Source organism: Schistocerca piceifrons, chromosome 1, assembly GCF_021461385.2.
Source record: "Schistocerca piceifrons isolate TAMUIC-IGC-003096 chromosome 1, iqSchPice1.1, whole genome shotgun sequence".
In the NCBI taxonomy this organism is placed as follows: domain Eukaryota; kingdom Metazoa; phylum Arthropoda; class Insecta; order Orthoptera; family Acrididae; genus Schistocerca; species Schistocerca piceifrons.
The window spans coordinates 748,698,866-748,721,020 of record NC_060138.1 but is presented as its reverse complement, the minus strand read 5'-3'; the positions used below and the strand labels follow the sequence as shown (position 1 = coordinate 748,721,020).

Here is a 22,155-nt window from a genome sequence, read left to right as displayed (position 1 = left end):
ACAGGAGTAGTATACCCACATCACTGGCATTTGAAACAGCACATTGAGTTGGCAAGATAAGGCTGCATGCTTAGGTGAAGCAACCTGCCTTAATGTGCTCACGAAGTTTCGTGCTTTTAAACGTCAGAATAAAGAAGTCAAATTTTACAAGATACCCATTCAGCCTCTTCATGTTTTGCATGTTGACTATACCTTTCTGAACCACTCACGTTTCAGTTTCTCCTTGGGAAAGTCCACCAGATCTCTGCACATCACAACACCTCTGCTGTAATTCAAAGCGGTGTGCAGCTCCATTTCGGTGGTATATTTCCCGAGGCACTGAGCTTTCTGGAGGTTCTCAATTTGGTGGGAAATAGAAGTTTCTACCAACAATGTCCCATTATATAACAGCTAAACTGATCTTAAAGTGTCAACAATGCCCTCTATGCCTAACCGGATATAGGATAGGGAAACTTTCTCGAAGCACAGAGTGCATCATCTCTGAATTAAGTGCAGTCAGTGTCTAGCGAACAAACAGCTGAATGAAGCCAAAATGAGCACAAGGAGAGCAATGCGAGGAGCACTCATTGAATTTGAAAGTAATATTTTATCACTGTGACTAAAAATCCTAAGTTTTGGTCTTACAAAACGTCAGTGACTGGATCAAAATTGTCTCTTCAGATGCTCAGTGACCATACTAACACTGAACAGTGACTGTAAGTGAGAAGACCGAAATACTGAATTCGGTCTTCTAAAAATGTTGCACACTGGAAAATTACTAAACAGTGTAAAGGCAACAGGACTCAAAGAGGTTCTATACAGATATGTGAAAAAACTCTCCTTCTAGCAGTAGGTTATTATACGTGCAATGAAGGCTACCTAGCAATTGGAAAAATATGCAGGTTATTCCAATTTTGAAGGAAGATAATCAGACAATCATCATAGTTACAGGCCTTTATCACTGATGTCAATCTGTTGTAGAATTATAGAACATATTTTATGCTCACTTATGACATTTTTGGAGAAGAAAAACCTCTTCTATAAAAGTCAACACGGGTCCGACAAACAGAAATGATGCAAAACACATATCTCTCTGTTCACGAATGAGACTCAAGAGTGCCATAGACTAAGAAACCCAGGTCGATGCCATGTTCCTCGACTTCTGGAAAGCACTTGATACAGCCCCACACTGGCATTTAGTGAAGGGAAAAAAAATTGACCTACTAAGTATCATACCAGATATGTGGGGTCAACTGAAATATGTAGTACCATCGTCAGCTTTGATTTATGGTGGGTTGGTTGAATGGTTGGTTTGTTTAAAAGAAAGGGGGGGGGGGGGGGGGGAGGACCAAACTGCTACATCAACATCATTGGTCCCTCGTTCTCATTAAAATAATTCCACAAGGTTAGGAGTAAAATAATCGAGACAGACAAAACATAGCTGGAAGAAAGGAGAAAACCACAAGAATGACAGAAGGGCAACAAACACTAAAATGGACAAAATCGGACAAGAAAACAACAGAGAGACGCAAGAAACCTGTAGAAGAGATCAAAACAAGAGAGCAGATTACCATGGCTGGCTGACTATGAGAATAAAAAGGAGAAGCCAGCCACTCTGCAACACATTAAAACCTCCACCCAAAAAGCAAAAGGGTGGAGGACACAGAGGGACAAAGGACATGCACTAAAACTTAGATTAAATGATAAAACACACCCTCAGAAATAAAATGTAAAACTAAAGCTGCTGTTGAGGCATTGTTACCCAACATCAAAGGTAGGGTGCTGGGAAAGTTACAAGTCCGCAGCAAGAGCTGGGCGACCATCATTTGTGAGCCACAGCGACACTGAGGTGGGTCCTCCCGATGAAGGAGATAATCGTGCGTTAGGCAATATGGCCAATGTGGATCTGGCAGAGGACAACTGATTCCCTGTGAGAGGACTACATGGAAGACTTCCAAACATTCGTAGTCTTCTCAATGACACGCAGTTTGTCGTGTGTACTGTTATGCCGTGCCATATCCCAAAGCCGAAAAACCCTGTGGTGTAAGAGAGAACACAGGTCTGTTTCGGAGATGCCCATCTCCAGAAGCAGTTTCCACGTAGCCTGTTTGGCAAGCCTGTCGGCAAGTTCATTGCTTGGGATTCCGACGTGTCCTGGGGTCCATACAAACACCAGTGATCGACGGGACAGTTCCAGGGCATAGATAGACTCCTAAATAAACGCTACCAAAGGATGGTGAGGGTAGCACTGGTCGATAGCTCGTAGGCTGCTCGAGGAGTCAGTACACAAGAGAAATGACTCGCCAGGGCACGAGTGGATGTGCTCGAGAGCATGAGGTATGGCCGGCAGCTCTGTAGTGAAAACACTGCAGCCATCTGGCAAGGATTGCTGTTCAGTGCCACGAACATACGCAAAGCCTGCGTGACCAGCCACCGAACAGTCAGTGTAAATCGCTGCACGGCCCTAGTATGTGTAGAGAATCGAGAGGAAGTGATAGCGGAGAGCCGCAGGATTAATGGATTCCTTAGGGCCGTGTGAAAGGTCCAAAAGAACTGTGGCCTAGGTGTACACCATTGAGGTGTACGTGAATGGACCTCGAGGAGAGGTGGTAACGGGAAAGACTCTAGTTCAGACAGAAGGGATCGGACGCGAATAGCAATTGTAAGCCCTGACCTGGACCAGCGATGCGGGAGATGGACCGTGGTGGTTGGGAAAAGGAGACGGCAATTCGGATGTGCAGGAGAACTATGAATGTGTGCACCATAACTGGCGAGCAGTTGTGCACACCTAACCTTCAATGGAGGGACTCTTGCCTCCACCAGGACACTGGTCAGCGGACTCATTCTAAAAGCTCCCATCACTAGGCAAACGCCACAGTGGTGCACTGGGTCAAGTAAACACAATGCTGAGGGCGCCACCGAACCATAAATCAGACTCCCGTAGTCAGGCGGGATTTAACTAGGGCTCTGTAGAGCTGCAGCAACGTAGAGCGATCTGCACCCCAGCTGGTGTTGCTCAGGCAGCGGAGGGCATTGACGTGCTGCCCGTACTTGCGCTTAAGCTGATGAAGGTGAGGTAGCCAAGTCAATTGGGTGTTGAAAACCAGTCCTAAGAATCAATATGTCTCCACTACAGTGAGTGGATTGTCATTAAGGTAAAGTTCTGGTTCAGGATGAACGGTGTGATGCCAAAAGAAATGCATGACACACGACTTCACGGCTGAAAACTGGAAGCTGTGGGATAGAGCCCATGACTGTGCCTTGTGAATGGCTCCCTGTAGGCACTGCTCAGCAACACCAGTACTGGAGGAGCAGTATGAAATGCCGAAGTCACCCGCATACAGAGAAGGTGAGACTGACGGCCCTACAGCTGAGGGACACAAGATTATCAGTGGTAGAGCAACCCTGGTGGAAGCCGCACTGACTTGGAGCCAGTAGGCCACATGATTCCAGGACCCGAACCACCCCCAATACACCACATGTTCCAGCAGCTTATAAAGAAAGTTGGTGAGGCTGATAGGCTGGTAGCTATCCACATCAAGCGGGCTCTGACTGGGTTTGAGCAACAGAATTATGGTACTCTCCCACATTGCAATGGAAAGATGCCATCGCACCAGATCCGGTTGAAGGTGATGAGGAGATGTCACTTGTAGTCAGATGAGAGATGTTTAATCATCTGAATGTGGATCTGATCCATCCCAGGAGCTGTGTTGGGGCAATGTGCAAGGGCTGTGAGGAGCTCCCACTCTGTAAATGGGGCATTATAGGGTTCACGTTGGCGCGTAGTGAACGAGAGGACTTTCCTTTCCATCCGCCATTTAAGGTTGTGAAAAGCGGGTGGTAGTTCTCCGATGCTGAGTCTCAAGCATAGTGCTCAGGAAAGTGCTTGGCAATCAAATTTGCGTCGACAAATAACACGCCATTGATGTTAATGCCAGGGACACCTGTTAGGGTCTGGTACCCAAAAAGATGTCTGATCTTCGTCCAGACTTGGAAAGGTGACATATGGTCACCACTTACCTATCCTAACACTCCTGTATACATTGTTTTATAAGATGGCAAAGATGGGCACAGAGGTACTTAAAGACTATTAAGTGCTCTAGGGAAAGGTGCCGCTTATGTCGCTGTAGAGCTTGCCGATGCTCTTTAATTGCTCAGTGACTTCCAGCGACCACCAAGGAACTGTCTTTCGCCGGGGGCACCCCAAAGAACAAGGGATTGCATTTTCCGCCGCTATAACGATCATTGTTGTGACCTGTTCAACGACAACATCGAAGGCACCATGTGGGAGAGATTCAGCAGAGATAACAGAGGTAAAGGCTTCCCAGTCTGCCTTGTTTAAAGCCCATCTGGGTAGGCGTCCGTGGGCATGATGCCAGAGGAGTGACAGGAAGATGGGGAAGTGGCCACTAACACACACGTCGTCATGTGCTCTCCAGTGGATAGATGGGAGAAGGCCAGGACAGCAAACTGAGAGATCAATGGCAGAGTATGTGCCATGTGCCAGACTGAAATGTGTGGGGGGAACCCGTATTTAAGAGGCAGAGGTCGAGTTGTGACAGTAAATTTTCAACCTCCCTACCTCGGCCAGTAGGCATGGCACCACCCCACAAGGGGTTATCCATGTTAAAATCTCCCACAAGTAGGAAAGGTTTAGGGAGTTGATCAATCAGTGTAGCCAATACATTCAGGGGCACTGCATCATCCGGAGGAAGATATATGTTGCAAACAGTTATTTCCTGGGTCGTCCATATCTTGACAGCCACAGCTTCAAGAGGGGTTTGAAGGGACACAGGTTTAATGCATACTGAGTTCAGGACATAGACACAAACTCTACCTGCTACACTATTATACTCACTACGGTTCTTGTAATATCCCCTGTAACCGCGAACGGCTGGGGTCCGCATTGCCAGGAACCAGGTTTCCTTGAGGGCAATGCGGAAAGCAGGTGTAAAGTGTAACAATTGCAGTAGCTCAGGCAGGTGGTGGAAATAACTGCAGCAGTTCCAATGGAGTATTACGTGATCATGAGACTGAGAAGGCATGAAACACTGAATGAGGCAGTCTACGCCTCAGGGTCACCTGCTGCCACTAGACGAGCAACTGTGCGATCGACACCTATTGTGTCTGAGGGCCCAGCGAGATCTAGGTCCTCAGCGGACACCAGAATCTCCACCTCATCCTCAGATACAGAGCTTGTAGGTAGTGGAGGTGTGGGTGCCACCACCGTGTCTTGGTTCTTGGGGGGTCTTTTTCTTTTTATGTTTCTCTCGCTGCTCCTTAGGTTTGTCTGTCTGGGAGGGCTTCACTGATTCAGTCTCAGGGACTGAGGAGGACCAGGAAACACTACGACCAGCTACCTATGGTTCCTCCAGCCACTGGGGGGTGTCAGCTTTGTCACTGGTATGAACCTGGCGAGAGAAGCTGAAGAAGACTTATGCTTACCCGGCTGAAAAGTGGGGACTGATGTCCCCGATGGTTGGGGGGACGTTGATCCTAAAGTAAGTTGTACAAGAGCAACAAGGAGGGAAGTGCTAGCCACCATCAAGGGGGCAGGTAGATTCTGTCGGCTCTGAGAGCCAACTGTACGCGGCAGAACGGAAGATGGTAGAATCGTTGTCCTAACAGCGGCATAGGTTGACATCATATGCAAAGGATATAGCCTCTCATATTTTCTCTTAGCCTCAGTGAAGGTCAATCGGTCCATGGTCTTGTATTCCATTATTTTTCTTTCTTTCTGGAGAATCCTGTAGTCTGGCAAGCAAAGAGAATGGTACTCTCTGCAGTTGACACAGATGGGAGGCAGGGCACAGGGAGTATAGGGATGTGAAGGACGTCCACAGTCCCAACCGGTGACGTTGGAAGTACAGCAGGAATACATACGGCCGAAATTCCAGCACTTAAAGCACTGCGTCGGGGGAGTGCTATATGGCTATACATGGTAGTAGACCATCACTTTCACCTTCTCAGGTAATGTTTCACCCTCGAAGGCCAAGATGAGCATCCTTAGCATGGCGTTCCTCCCATGGTATGGCCGGGGGGGATTTAGGGTCATATTTCTTAGCATTGAAGTTAGAACTTGACCCCTCAGAGACTGCTGGTGTTTGACCACCAGCAAGACATGACGTACTACACTTCATGGCGTGAAATCTGCCCTGATGCCACCCACTCCGACCAGGGGTCCTCCCCAAAGGCACCACCCAGCCTCAGCAAAGGCCACCTGGCAGGATGGCCATTGCCAGGAGTCCCAATGCCCCAGAGTGACGGGCATCTACTCCTTGGCATGCGTGAGGAGTTAACAGCGCAGGGGGCTACAACAAACAGGGTACATGATGGCCCCACCACAATAGACTAGCTACCGTGCTGGATATCAGGCACAAACAAGCTAAGAAGTCCATTATCATCGACAGGGCAGAAAATGATAGTGCACAGAGGATGGAGGAGAATGCACCCAGGAGGGTGACCTCGCCCAACAGCTGGAGAATGAGCAGAAGTGCAGATTCACGTCGACAAAGGATGTGAGAGATCTCAGTGCATGATGGACACTATGCACTTTGTAAGCCACCTTTCCCCAATTGGCTCGCTTTTTGGGAAAAATCTTGAAAAATGGAGGGGAAACCCAACAGGGGTCCATCACATGAAGTTACCGAAAGATGTGAGACTCATTTTATTCACCTGTTACAACAGGCAGGAATACCTTGGTCCTATTCTAACCCCTGGACCCGCTGAGTTACATGATGTCATTGCAGCACGGTATCTTCGAAATGGATCAAGTTTGCAGGAGGCATGTTGGAATCAGCAGTGGCACACTCTTGTGTGGGATGTTCGTCTTTTTAATATGTTTGTTAATGATGTTGCTATGGCAATGAACTTAGTTACTGAGTGGTTTGGGGGTTTGTTTTTATTTGCTTGTCAGGGGGTCATTTCGAAGTAGTAGTCATTGGTTACTGATTCGTTTTCAGTTTTGCAATTGTTAGTTAATCACTCTATTATTAGTTTGAAATTTAATGGTTTTGTTTTTCATTTGGTATTTAGTATGGATATTAGACAAAATTTGTTAGTCGTTTGTTAGTTGCTGCTATGGGCAATGATATGGCCGAAACAATCAATTTTTTCTAGTTATGATTGTGTATGATGTGCCAGCCTACATTTATTTGTCAGGTGACAGAGTGATAAGCAAATTTTTATGGTTTATTTTGTCTTTATTGTAAAATGTATGGTATGTTTGTTTCTATGTGATTTTCTTTGAGTCAGGGGTATTGAAATTTATATTAGAGTAGTTTTCTTATTTATTTCATTGGTTGCGTTGGGTTGGTAGCTGATGTCTGTATTTAATAGTTTATAGTGGTGGGTATTGTGGATGTGTCGTAGGTACTTTGGTCTGGTTAGGTTTTGAGAACAGTTCTGTCAGTTGTGGTTTTATGGTATTGTTGTGGGCTTTGCTTGAGCTATATAGGTCAAGTGAAATTTCAAGTACCGGGTTCTGGATTTACGTGTAGGTTCATGGTATCATGTATTATGTTTGAGCTGTATTGCTAATGCAAAATTTCTGGTACCTATGTTCTTGTAGGTTTTTGTTAGTGTGTGGTGTCATGGATTTCATTTAAGCTACACAGATAAAGCGACATTTCCAATACCTGTTTTTCCAGTTTTTTTGTTATTATGCCTTTTATTGACTGCTGATGTTTTCAAAGTGTTGTTTTTTGCTTTAGTATTTGTATTGGCATGTCTTCATTATTAGAATTCTCAAGCATTTAGGTTGTCCCCAACCAAAAACTCCTAATTACTGCACCTGTCCCATTAGTTTCACGTCATTTTTGCAATTAAATATTTTTCATGTTCTTTGTGTCTGTTTACTGATTAATGTGTGATGTCATAGTATAAGCTTTAAATACAGATATCCGTCACCTCGATTACATTATGGATCTAAGCCAACCTGTGGTCCCACATCTTCAATATTTCTGATTTGTGATTGGAATCAGGATTTCCTTGCAGATACGATTCAACACTTTGTTTTTAATAGAACAAAATATGTAAATGTAAAAGTGAATTCAGAAATTCCATGAAGGAGTGCCATAGAGCTGTAACTGCTCATAATTTGTATTAACCATTCAGTGGATAGTGTCAGATAGTCCATGAGGCTACTCATGGATGATATTATTGTCTATAGGAAGTAACAATGCCAAAAGATTTCAGGGAACTGCAGGAAGGCCCGCATAAGTTTTACGATTGGAGCTGATAATAGCAGTTGACTCTGAACATAAATAAATTTAATATATTGCATCTAAATAGGTGGAGAGATACACTACCGTCCAGTAACACAACTGCCAATAAATCAAAGAAATAGTAACTCCCATAATGTACCTAGGAGTAATCAGCCACAATGACCACATAACACAAACAGTAGTAAAATCAGATGCCACGCAGAGATTCACTGGGAGAATCTTAAGTAAACATAATTCATTCATGAAAGAAGTGGCTTACAAAACACTCGTTTGACTGGTTCTTGAGTACTGTTCATCAGTTTAGGATCCTCACCATGTAGGATTAACAGACGAGACGTAAAAGATTTGATAAAGAGCAGTGTGTTTCATCACAGGATCTTTTACTTGGCATGAGAGCATACTGAGAAGCTCAATAAACTCCAGGGGCAGACACTACAAGTGAAGTGTTGAACATTACAGAGAAGCCTACAGTTGAAATTTTGCCCAAAGAAGTCACACAATACATTACTCCCTCCCATATACATTTCATAAAATCACCACTATCACAGAATCAGACGATTTACAGCTCATGTGGAGCTCTACCAATAATAATTCTTCCCACATGTGATTCCTAAATGGAATAGGAAAAGGGGTAAAGGATTTTGGTTCCAGAAGCACCCTTTGCCGCAAACCATAATGTGGCATGAGGAGTGTAGATGTACATGTAGAGTGCTCACAAAGAATTATTAAAATGTTGCTCCATGACTGGATGATCACTGACTTAAAGATATTAGTATCAAATTCCTTTACAGCTTCCCTAGTTCCAACATGCTGGACTCAATTTAATACCTTTAAGTATGACAGTTTATCAGATTCATACAGCACCAACCAAGTAGAGAATGAGGGTACACAGAACAATGCACTAATTTGTAGAAAAAGCACATTGCAAATTCCTGTCTTTCCAGAATTTATATAGTTTGCAGACTCACCCCAAACAAATGGCAGTGTAGTTCCGGCAATAAGGTATGGCCGATTCCCTACCTCATTTTTATATAGCTGAATATGCGACCCTCTTCTAACGAATTCAACATTTCTAAAGTTAAGTGTCGGCAGCTCCTGCATTACACGCTGATGTTGGTAATTTGTTGATGATGTTCTTTTTATTTGATTTATATTTTGGTGATGTTTTCTGAGACTGTCAGTCCCATTAAATGAAACTTTTTGAACAATTTACAGCACAGTACCAAATATAGTGTGTTTACGTATGTCACAAGGATTACTAGAAAAGATGCAGATATGTAACAATAGCAATGAAAACTGTCACCACTACAGATTCAATATTACCTTTCCAATTTTCTGGAATGAAGGTTATTCAGGAAAAGAGGGATTTTACATCATAGTACAGTCTACTCTAGATTGCAGGGTGTTCCATGAGAACAAGTTCAGCAGCTGTTAATGAACAGTTTAAGCAATGTTTATATTGTTGTCAGGTGCCAGCTGGTTGCACACAGCTAGACACCCAACAACAGTACAAACAGATTCACTGGGAAAGCCTAAAACCACACACTTTAAGTAATTATTTAAAAAGCAGTCAGCTATTATAAATTACGCATGTCTCACAACACTGCACACTGTAACTTTGACTCTGTTATGTACCACAGAATCGTATTTAACAAAGTCGCTGTGTTCGATAAGTATCGGGACTTTTTTTTTCCCCCAGCCAATGGGAAGGGGTGAACAGCAGCCTCTCTGGATAAGATTGGCACTGGAGGTGTTAGGTGAGCTAGGAGACTCCACTTAATCGTCTCCAAGCCTTTGTACTGTACATATTCCACCAGAAGTGTCAAGAATGATGATGCAAAAAATCATCAAGCAGCTATCTGAGATCAAATTTTTTGTTAAATTGAACAAATCTATTACTGTGACGTTTCATATTATAAGGGTGAAGCAAAGTCCAGAACATCAAATTTTTGAATGGCACACAAAATTCTAATCATGGCTAGTAAAGACATCAGAAACTGACAACTTATTATATACCAATCTAAACCTAGGAATATGTGATCCAAAAGCGAGAACTTTTGAACTTTTAATTCCATTAAGCGTTCATTTGACAACAGATGAGGAAAATTTAGTGAAAACTACTGTGCAATTAACTGTGATTGATGATTTACAAATGCAGTAACTGCATATGAAGTTAGTATTGAACATATTTTCAGAGGAGCATTATGTAAAGATTTCTTTTGAATGTGGAGACTCGTCAAAATATTCTGGCAGAGTAACACCTGGTGATAAAACTTGGGCATGATTCCATGTAAAACTAAGCCTGAGATTCTGTAAAATGTTATTTTTAATTAAATTTATTTTGTAGTTTTCTGAATATACAAAAGTAAAATTTTACTGTCCTTTTGTAGATGAGATTGGTTTAAAAGTTTGCTCTTTATGTTGGCAGCTATTTAAATTTAGATTGCAGCCACTGTTATTGTTCCGAATGTTAAGGTTTCAAGAGCAGAACCTTATCTTTCAGATGAACTTCACTTTTTAAGAAAGATAAGAGATTAAGAATGCAGCTAATTTACCAAAAAAGAGCTATGTCTATGACAAAAAAACAGGAGAAAGTTTCCTCTGCAACTCAGAAATTGTAGTAAGTAAGTTTATTTTTCATTATGAAAGAGAAAAATTGACAAAAACATTTAGTGACCAAAAAGCAGTGTTTAATATGTACATGATCATGACAAATGCTGAAAGTAATTCTACCCCTATCTATGACAGTTTTTTTGGATTGTTACTAAAACCTAACCATTCATCACTTCTTGTCATCTTTAAGTGATATTTGTTGGTGTATATAGTGTGTTAATAGTTTACAATAATAATGAATTCTTAATGTCGCCAAGCATATGAGAAATATCAAGAAAAGTTGCAGAAAGATGTCAGCAAATGCAGTACAAAGAAAGGGGAAGGAGGAGGGGAAGGGGGGGGAGGAGGAGGAGGGGAACGGAGGGGATAGAAGAAAATTAAGATAAAGGTAGCCTCTTGTCAAACACTTTTAACTGAAGCATACAAAGGTAGCTGAAAGAAAAAGAAAGTACAGGCTTGAACTAAAATCTGTACTGACTGAAAATAGGCCTGAGACTTAGGGATTGCTAGAGACTGAGATACAATTAGTCTGCTTTCATCAATGACGTCATCACCATGCTGAAAACCCCTGTTTCTAGCATATCCAACATACTGGCTAAAACATCAAACATAACAGCTGCAAATATACAGATGCAATCGAAGCAATACAGTGACTACACCCAAAGAAATTAGCAGGACAACCACAGGAAAAAATGGGGTTCTGGGTGGGGACAAACTAAAAATTCAATAATAAAATCAACACCATTCAAGATACAACACTCAGGGTGGGGGCTCGAACATGCCAAAAAATAAATGCCAACAAAATCATACAAAACACACCATAAGAGCACCATATCCCAATCTCCAGATAACCTGTATTGTTCAACCCTAGACCAGGATAGCAATAAATCCTCCCCACAACTACAAAAGACGGTATCCCAATCCCCAGTTCACCCTTACAGCTCAACCCTAGACCAGGATACCAATAACACCCCTTCTCCAGTTCACCTATATAGCTCAAACATAGAGTAAAAGTCCACTTACAGTGAAGGTGTCTTTTCCAATGTGTTGCAGTTGCTAACTGTATGCGCAGTGAGTAGTGGGAAGTGAACATGATAAATGAGGAGTTGGATAGGACAAGATGTTGGAAACCATGAGAAAATAGTTTTCAATAAATGTCGTAAGTGGGTCAAGTTTTTAATCACACAACACATTGGTCATAGTGCAATTACGTCACGGATCAAAGCAGACAGGCAGTATCCCACAACAAAGTATGCCCAAAATCTACTTTGCTACCTTTTTAGGCAAGCTTCCCCCATACAAGCTGTTGCTAGGTATACTTGGTTGTATGATACTACCATCCGCTTTAACCCGTGACGCAGATGTGCTGTGCCCTGATGTGTTGGGTGATGTCATCAAGCTGTGGTATTTTATTTTGGAGGGGCAGTGAAATGTCGTAGAGAGCACAGTGTATGATGAGGCAGCATGCTTTAGCAGTTTAATTATGTGGTGGTGATGTGTTTGTGAGTTATGTTATTGTGTCATTTAGCGTTATATAGTCATCATAATGTGGAGCATACAAAATTATGTGGTGGCACACTGGAATATTTTGTACAGAATGTTGTAACATAAAATAGAACCTGTCTTAAAATTTAAACTGTGTTCTCAGATGCCTGCATAACGACTGATTAAGTGGATCAGTGCTTTTAAGTAAATCATGGGAGAATATAGGTGGATCAATGCTTATTAATATATCGAACATGTGACTGTTATTAATAAACATTGACCCATTTACCTTCTCCCATCAAAACAATGTTCCACCTACCTTGTCCAATGATGTAATTAACGAACATTGATCCATGTACCTTCTCCCATCATTTACTTAAAATCATTGAGCCACTTACCATCTCGCATTCCATTAAAAAACATTGATTCACCTACCTTCCCCCATGATTTCATTTAAAAACACTGATCTACTTACAATGTTCATCAAAAACTAATTTCTCAAGAGTTCCGCCATCTTGTCCTATCTGACTCATCATTAAACATTTTCACTTCCCATCCCTCATTGCACTCACAGCTACCAAGTGAAACACACGACAGAAAACCACCGACACCATAAGTGGATTTGATTCTAGGGTTGACTTACATAGGTGCACTGGAAAAGGGGATACCAGCTTTTGTAGATGGGGGGTGGGGTTATTGGTATACTGTCTAGGGATGAGCTGTACAGATGAACTGGAGATTAAGATACCGGCTTTTGTAGTAGTGGGGAGGGTTTATTGGTATCCTGGTCTTAGGTTGAGCCACACAGGTGAACTGGAGGCTGGGATGCCAGCTTTTGTAGTTGTGGGGTGTCCTGGATCAGGATTGATCTACATAGATGAGCTGGAGACTGGGGTACTGGCTTCCTTTAGTTGTGAGGAGGGGGAGGAGGGGAGGGGATGGTACCACAGTCTAGGGTTGAGAGATTGGAGACTGGGATACCATGATCTTATAGTGTGTTTTGTATGGTCTTGTTCTGTTTTATTTTTTGGCGCTATTGAGTGCTTCTGACCATCAAAAAGCATAGTGCAACTGTCCCAACTGTGACAATAAAATCCCCCTTGGATTTTTGGGTATGGCCCAAAAATCAAATTGTAAAATACAGAGTGGTACAAAAGTTCTCCACATGATCAAAAAAAAAAAGGCTTGCATAAGCACATCAAGACAGAAACTGGCCTCGTCTTCTCGTAAAAAGTGTGGTCCACAAAAGTAAAAGTGTAAAAATGTTTGGATATTTGAGGATAAGATAGATCCTTAACAACAAGCTGCCCCATCTTCACAATGTACCTACTCAAATATTACTAGTTGTGAGAGAGGCACTGCAACATATACAAGATGACAAAACTATCCCAACAATGTTACAGCCCAGATTTGTCTCCCCTGACTTTATTTTATTCTATTAGATATAAAGAACCCTGACAAAATTGTTCTGGGATGGCTGAAGTAGTACAACAGTGATTTCATCTCTGAATCATACAGATCATGTCAATTCGTGGTAACGAACTTCACTGTAAAAAATTGATATTAGACCTCTATATCACAAGTGTTAAGAAGTAAAATATTTTCATTTTATCTCAGTTTTCATAAACGGTGTGGTCCTTTGAAAAATGTATATTTTGTAAATAACTTTTAAAACAGTAGAGAACAAAAGAAACTATAACTAATAAACCACAAGTACTGGAGACCTGGCAGATGTTTTGCGTTAAAGCTCCCTCCTAGTGCATTGAAATGTAGTCAACATGTGCACACTTATGGGCTTCCTTTAACTCACAAATTGAAGAACAAAATTTAAGTAAATTTTTTCACTTAAAATTTTTTTTTCTAATTTGGAAAGTCACAGAATACTATATTTTTTCATATTACCAGATGCTACTGATGTAATTTTAAACAGTATCTTCTCTGCTCACTATCTGTATTATGTGAATATTTAATACCAAAAATGTAAAAAAAATTGCATTTTTAGGAGATTTTACGAATTATTTACTCGAAAACCCCCATCCAAAAACATTTGAGAATTACACAAAATATTGATTGGTTGGATGTTAGTTGTTAAGTGCAAACACAGTGGGAAATATTTTTCTGTGAACATTGTTAAAAAATTTTCTACATTCTGCACATTTCGCATCACTGAATTTCTAGTGTAAAATATGCTTGTTGGCAATACTGTTTGCAGTGCCCTTCCATTTATAACAAGCAAGTGAGAACTTGCACATAAACCATTGTGCATCGAGCTTTGTGTTTGGTTTGAACTTTTTGTTAGATACCATGTCAGTGAAGAAATACAGTAGTGAGAGTGAGGTGTGTGTGGACTATGAAAAAAAGACAGAAGAAGGTGGTGTTTAAGGAAAGTGAAAAACACTTCACAGTTTTTAGAAATGTGTCAAGAGGTATTGCAAAAATATCTTGGTCCTCAAGTAATGGTATCCATTGTGATGGTATCCACTGTGCAGGAATTGCTGCACTCACTACAAGAAGAAATTTAGTGGCAACCCGTCTGAATGAACACCACCACCCAAATGTGAAACTGAAGAAGATATTGAAGAGGTTTATACTTGAATGTTAGGCCTAGCATTTCTGCTGTAGCCCCTGCTACAACCCCCCCCCCCCCCTTTAAATGCCCAGGAAAGGTAAGTGGCACAAGAAGAAAACAGTATGTAAAAAGAAAAGTGAATTAAATTGAAACAAGTTTTACAGAAGAAACATTTTCAATATCTCATGAACTGTATAATGTAGATGGACTTGGCGCAGAATCTGAAGATTGTGATATGTGCACAAAAAGTGATGTGTGGTTTCAAGACCTAAATACTGCTGTCTGTACTGAGAAGGTACAGTTACTGACACTGATAACCGGAAGCTACTCTAAGGAGCAGATACAGAAATAAATGTACCCATTTCCTCATTTTATTTGATTTGAAAAGCTCATAAAATAAAGAATGGGAAAGGTATTTGGGCACCCTCATATTCTTACTGTGGACATCTGTTGCAAGATGAGAAACCTGATGTTGCTCCGGAATATTACCTAGGTGATAACAAAGATTGCAGCATGCAAAGTCTGAAAAAGTATAAAAGTAGAAAGATATATGACAAGATGAATAAGAAAAGCAGATCTCCTAACGAAAAACAAAAACCTGAATTTAAAAACTGGTCCCACAAATTCTGCTCCGTACAACCAAAAGGGGTACAATGCCAGTCAGTGATGGATTCACACCAAAACGTTGAATTTCTACTGCAGCAGCCAAAAATGGAACTGCTAAGTAACAAAGCTTTTAGGTGTGAAGTCTAACCAAAATGTTTAATGCAATTTTTAATTACTATATTTATAAAAGAAAAAGTCTAAGCACTTATTAGGCACACAGAGGTTATCAAATTGGGTACAGAATGTATTATCACAGTTATTTATTTCAAAATTTACTGTATTCTTGTTATGATAATTTCCTCATGTGTATTAATAGTAGTAGTAGTTTGCAGCTATAATGGAGGTGTGTTGGAAGCAGGAGATATATGTAACCAAGTGCATGAATGATAGAGCAAGCAATGAAATTCCACTGCTCTAATTATCATGACATTCTGTCGCAGCAGCAGCAATAATAGTAATAGTTTTATTAATATGCAGATCATTTTTACAAGGGTATTGGGCATATCTTGGTATTACAATTTAGGAACAGCCAAAATAATGCAATTCATATATACATGCATTTACATACTTCGTTTAGTTTGACAATAATGGGGCACGAAGTCGGCCGCGGCCCGTCAGTAGTAACCATCCCAGCATTTGCCTAAAGTAATTTCGAGAAATCACGGTAAACCTAAATCAGGATTGCCAGATGAAGACTGAAACCTCCACCCAGCCCAAAATAAAAACCAGTCTGTTTAAACCAGTGTCCTTCATTCGTTTTATCTCTAGTGTACAATAATTTTTGCCAAGACGTTGTTTAATAATATAAAATGCTTAGAAAATTAGTTCGAAATACTTATTTAGCTACATCTCTTTCACAACGTGAAACAATTACACCAAAAACTTGCACTTAAATAGGAAAATGATGTCTCAACATTCCATTGGTCTTCATCACATCATCAAAAGTTGTTAGTTGAATTATGAATCCATTCTGTTGATACGTCGTTTTGAGAAAAAATAGAATAAAATTATACCGGCGTCGAAACGTCAAAAACATCTTCTGTTCAATGCTGAAACTTCTCAACCCAGCCCTTTCTGTGATCGTACTGGCTACGTACACATATGTAAACAAACAAGGCAAAGAGTGGTCAAAATAAGGATACATCACCAAAAACAATACTACTAACGACATTAATGTTATATGTACCTCGAACTACCAATCGAACTCTCCCCCCTATAAACACACGGAGTGGCAATCGGTACAACCACATAAACAATCGAAAATATCGATTGTTCCATGGGATCGAACATCATAAAATTGACTAGTACATGTTCGTTTGAGCAGTTGCCAGAGAGCGCCAGAAAACGGGCATTACTGCGCATGCGTAGCTACGATGACGTAGAAGCTTGTGCTCCGTGTTTGCTCTGCTCGTACGCTTTTCGTCGCGTTTATGTTTAGAATTTCGTGCGTACTGGGGCATCAAGTGACAATGTGCCGCACTGTGGCACGTTGTTCGTCTGGGACATATGGAGTTATTGATCTTGGGGCAATTATTTTATCGTATCTTATCCAGATAACGAATGCAAAATAAGGAATCAGTCCTTGGCAAAATATTGATTTCAAAACTAGACTCTACAGCTCTAAGTTCCCTAATAATTTGAAATCTGGTGGCCTTAACATAGATTTTTTTGTTTGTATTATTTTATGCTATTATGTAACATTTGCAATCAGATCTACATTTACTCAATACTATACTGTAAAAAGCTAGTAAGAAGGAATATAAATTTCTTACAAAAATAAAACAATTTGAGTTGCTTGAATAGACCAGAACTAAGAGCAATAAGTTACTTCATACGAACAATAAATTTCTTATATGAATGTGCGTGCGGCAAAGTGTGCTGCACGAAGTGTAATAACACCTCTATGACTTTGCTTTGTATACTCTGTGGCATTATTCTGCAACGTGTTGAGGTTATGCTGTGAAACGAGTTCTGTACAACAATGTATGTGGATTGAAGGAAGTAAGCTGAAATTTCTATGTGATACAGGCAAAGAAAAAAGTCGCGTGGTATATTGCTTCTGAAGATTATTTGAACAACAATTCGAGATGTGTTGCTCTGAGCGACACGTATTGGATAATAGGTCTCCGATCATGTTTCTGTAACGAAAAAGATACCGTAAATTTCGGAGTATGAAAACAGAACAATAAGCCAAAAATTTTTGAAAAGTGTATATGAAAACTATGAACGAATATTCATCTTGCTTGAAAACACAAGAAGTGAAAGCCTGAAGTGTGAACAAAAGAAGTGATGGGGTATGTGTAGCACCTCAGCAACTACTAAAAATAGAATTAAAGCACACTCACTACGTTTACATGCGTAAAGACGAAAACCGAATTTCGGAAAACGTTTTTCGCTGTCGTCTTTACATGTTAAACTCTAAAGCGGATTTGCTAGCCTAGCTTGACCCATTTCCTGATTCCGTCAAAACAGTCGTTATTTCTCTTTGTTGGAATTGTGTGAAAAATATATTTCGCGTCAAACTGTGGCGAAGTGCATCATGTGGAATATAATAGACTGTCTGGTATTATTGTACCCTTTGAGTTTTACGTATGTAATTAAATGTTCCTTGGTTGTTGTGTTCAATGTATTTTACCTGGAAGTGCAAATATAGTTACTGGCACTAACTGTGTTTTACTCACTATTTCTTATTCACCTTTGTCGACTTCAATAGGTTATGGGCCCAGCGATGCATTTGGAATAAGTACATATGTAATATAAAAGTGAGAAAGTATTTGAAAAGTTCGAAGTAGTGCACTTGTGTGAAGTACGAGCTATCCTTACAAGATGAACGCAACTCTTTTGTATTAGTCTCCAGTATTATTCTTTTCGTCAAGAAAGATGAAAGGTACCGTTAAAGAAACGCGGCACAAATTCTGCTGATTGAAAGACTTATGTGTCGCGAAAACTATGCAACGAGGAAATTAGCAGCAGAAGCGTATTTACGTTTAGACGACCTATGGGATGTGGTGGATGGGACAATGAAATCCACAGATCAGAATTATTCAAGTAAGGATAGCAAAGCAAAATCAAAGTTGCTATTACTAGCTGCCCAGTGAATTATTTCACGATGAAAAAGCTGAAATGGCGAAAGACGTCTGGGAAAAATTATAAGTGCATTTGAAGATGGAGGTCTTACAAGGAAAGTATGATTTTTAAGTGAGTTAATTATGACTCATCTGGACAAATGCAAGAATGTAGACGAGTATGTCAACAAAATAAATGCCACGTGGGACCGACTGAGAAACATTGGGTTTCAGATCGCTGACGAATGGATAGGGAGACTATTGTTGACAGGACTGCCTGAAAAGTACATGCCTATGATTATGGGGCTGGAAAGCTCAGGTATACCGATCATGGGTGACAGTGTTAAATCGTACAGGATGTAAAGAGTACTTGAAGCTGTCATGTATTGGAGAGAGAAACTGCATGTGCTCTATATTCAAAAAACATAAAGAAGAAATCAATGAGGTGCTATAGATGTCAGTAGAAGGGGCATATTGCATCTCAGTGCAGAAAAAAGTGAACCTAAGGTCAGACATGCAGCAAAAGAGATATGTTGATGATAGCCCAGAGAGAGGGAACAATAAGAAAGGTAAGACACTTTCATGTTTTTATTCTTTTGGAGATGTGGGTAATCATCAACTGGAATTGATTTTAGACTCAGGTGCATCTGTGAATTCGCTGGGAAACTAGACATACATGTAAGTGTAAATGGTGAACCCAATATGGTTACAGCACATAATGTTCATTATGTAAAAAATGTTGCAACTAACCTACTGTCTGTAGGGGAAATTGTCAAGAAGGGAAATACAGTCATTTTTGACATGCATGGAGCAAGAGTAATCACTGAAAATGCTGAAGTTATAACTACAGCAAGTAATAAAAGGGGTATTTTTAAATTGGATACCATTGACAGTAAACATAGAAATGTTGGTCATTAAATATACTCAGCAGAAGGTTTTTTATGGCACCACAGACTTCGACACCTAAATAGAAAGAGTATGTCTTTATTGAGGGATATGGTGAAGGGAATACAAAATTATAGTGTAACCAAGGACCCTTGTGAGATATGCATAAAAGGAAAATGAGCGAGACTACCTTTCAAGACTAGTAAAAGTAAATCTACAGATGTCTTACAGTTAATCCATACAGATGTATGTGGCTTGATGGAGTTCAAATCTATAGGTGGGAGCCATTATTTTCCTCCTTTTTTTGATGATTATTCACTATATGTTCATGTTTATTTTTTTAGTTCCAAAGACCAAGTTAGTGACATTTTTGAGGAATATTGTAATATGGTCGAAAGGTGGACGGGAAAGAAGGTTAAGATCATGAGGTCTGATAATGGCAGAGAATATCTTAACCAGAAATGAAAGACACTTCTGGCAAAAACGGGAATCAGGCATCAAACTACCGTAAGGTACAGCCCATCTCAAAATGGCGTTGCTGAGATGGCTAATAGGACCATTGTCGAAAAAGCAAGGAGTATAATAACTGATGCTGGATTTTTGGGCAGAGGCGGTATCAACAGTTGTACATTTGAACAATAGATCACCTACAAAAGCATTAAGGAATAAAAACCCCTACGAGATATGGGTAGGAAGGAAACCTGACCTAATCTTTATAAGGGTTTTGTGAGAATTCAAAGGACTACCGATTAATGGATTCATTGAATAAAAGGATTGTTACAAGCAGAGATGTAGTATTCTTTGAAAATAGAAAGGACTCTGAAGAGCGCAAGACTACTAAGTTAACTGCGCCTCATTCCAAGGGTGAAACCTTGCGTGAAGAAAGAGAAAGTGAAGAACAGGAAGAGGACAGTCAAAGGCAAATGGAGACTATTTATGATGACAATGAGTTTGAGGACGAACAAAATGAAGAGAACAATGCAAGGTGTTCTTCTCGTGTACCAAAACCAAAAGAATATCTGGATTTTGAAATGTATGCAACCCAGTCTTTTAATGATGAGCCAGCAACAGCAGAAGAAGGAATGAGCGGCCCAACCTCTCAAGAATCGAAAGAAGGGATGAAGAGAGAATTGGAATCTTTATCTCAGAACAAAACCTTTGATCGGGTAAATATACCAGCAGATAAGAAGCCATTACAGGCAAGATGGATATTCACTTCGAGAGCTCCGAAAATTCATCACCAAGATATAAAGCACGACTTGTGATAAAAGGATTCTCGCAAAAACAGGGGGAAGATTACAAAAACCTCTTCACCTGTAGTCAAGTATGCCTAATTGAGATATCTTTTAGCCTCGGCAGCAAAACGAAATTTAACAATTCATCTCATGGATGTAAAAATATCACATTTCAATGGGAAATTGGAGGAGGAGATATACGTCATTCCACCAAGAGAAGCTATGAAAACCAGATCGGAAAAGGAAAGAATTCGGCGTTTGCAAAAAAGTATTTATGGACTTAGAGTGGACATTGCTGGAATCGATGTCTACATAAAACTCTAATAATATGAATATGAAGCAATCTAAGGCAGATCCCAGTGTATACAAGAAAAGTGAAGGAGAAAGGATAATAATAATGGCAATATGGGTGGACGACTTCTTTATCCTGGCTGAAAACGAAAGTCAAATGAGAATTTTTAAAAAACATCTGCAAACCAAGTTTAAGGTCCATGATTTGGGGGAAGTTAAACGTTATTTAGGTATGCAGATTACTAAGGATGAGCAGAGACAAGAATTGAGAATAAATCAATCATCATATACAGAAAAAATCTTAAAGAAATTTGGAATGAGGGATTGTAAACCCATAACTAATCCAATGGAAGTAGGAGCGAAATTAAATATAAATGAGATAGATGTGGAATGTGATACAATTGTTCCATATTTAGAAGCGGTAGGGAGTCTGTTATATTTGTCTCAAATGTCATGACCCAACATTGCTTTTGCCACTAATGCGGTGATCAGATATTGCAGAGACCCGGAGAAAAACCCCTTTAAAGCTGTGAAAAGAATATTATGATACCTAAGAGGAACTTCAAACACGAATTAAGATACCATAGAGAAGGTAATACAAAACTAAAAGGCTACAGCGATGCAGACTGGGGATGTGAATTGGGAGATAGGCACTCCACTACTGGCTGCTGCTTTAAATTAATGGGAGGCCTCATTTCATGGTCCTGTCAAAAGCAAAAGACTGTTGCATTGAGTACTGTAGAGGCTGATTATATGGCGCTGTCTTGCACCACACAGGAAGCATGGTGGCTAAGAACATTAATATGTGAAATAGAACCCAATTTAATAGTTGAACCCATAACGATCTTCTGTGAGAATAAGGGAGTCATTAACCTAGCTAAAATGATATCACTAGTGCTAGAACAAAACATATTGACATAAGGCACCATTTTATTCGGGAACACATAGAGCGACAGAACATCGTCGTGGATTACCTGCACACAGAAGAGATGTTGGCTGACCTTCTGACAAAACTCTTAGACAAAGAGAAGTTTGAGGGATTTTATGGTTTATATTGTGAAGGCAAAACACAAAATATATGTTGAAAGGGGGTTGTTGGAATTGTGTGAACAATGAATTTCGTGTGAAACGGCGGCATAGTACATCCGTTACTATTGTATGCTCAGAGTTTTACGTATATAATTAAATGTTCCTTGGTTGTT

At 40.3% G+C, this 22,155-nt stretch overlaps 1 protein-coding gene across 14 annotated transcripts in view; it reads right to left on the bottom strand.

Moving 5' to 3' along the window:
- Positions 1–16,808, bottom strand: part of LOC124711896 (longitudinals lacking protein, isoforms H/M/V-like) — a 474,926-nt gene extending 458,118 nt beyond the window's left edge. For 6 of the 14 annotated variants that reach the window (XR_007005545.1, XM_047242204.1, XM_047242213.1 and 3 more), the window contains exons 1-2: positions 16,664–16,807; positions 16,046–16,566 (exon numbers count right to left, since the gene is read on the bottom strand). The gene's annotated coding sequence lies outside the window, so the exon portion shown is untranslated. Of the gene's footprint in view, positions 1–16,045; positions 16,644–16,663 lie in introns of those variants that run through there. The other 8 variants (XM_047242177.1, XM_047242171.1, XM_047242228.1 and 5 more) reach the window with 6 other exon arrangements.
- Positions 16,809–22,155: the final 5,347 nt, after the last annotated feature.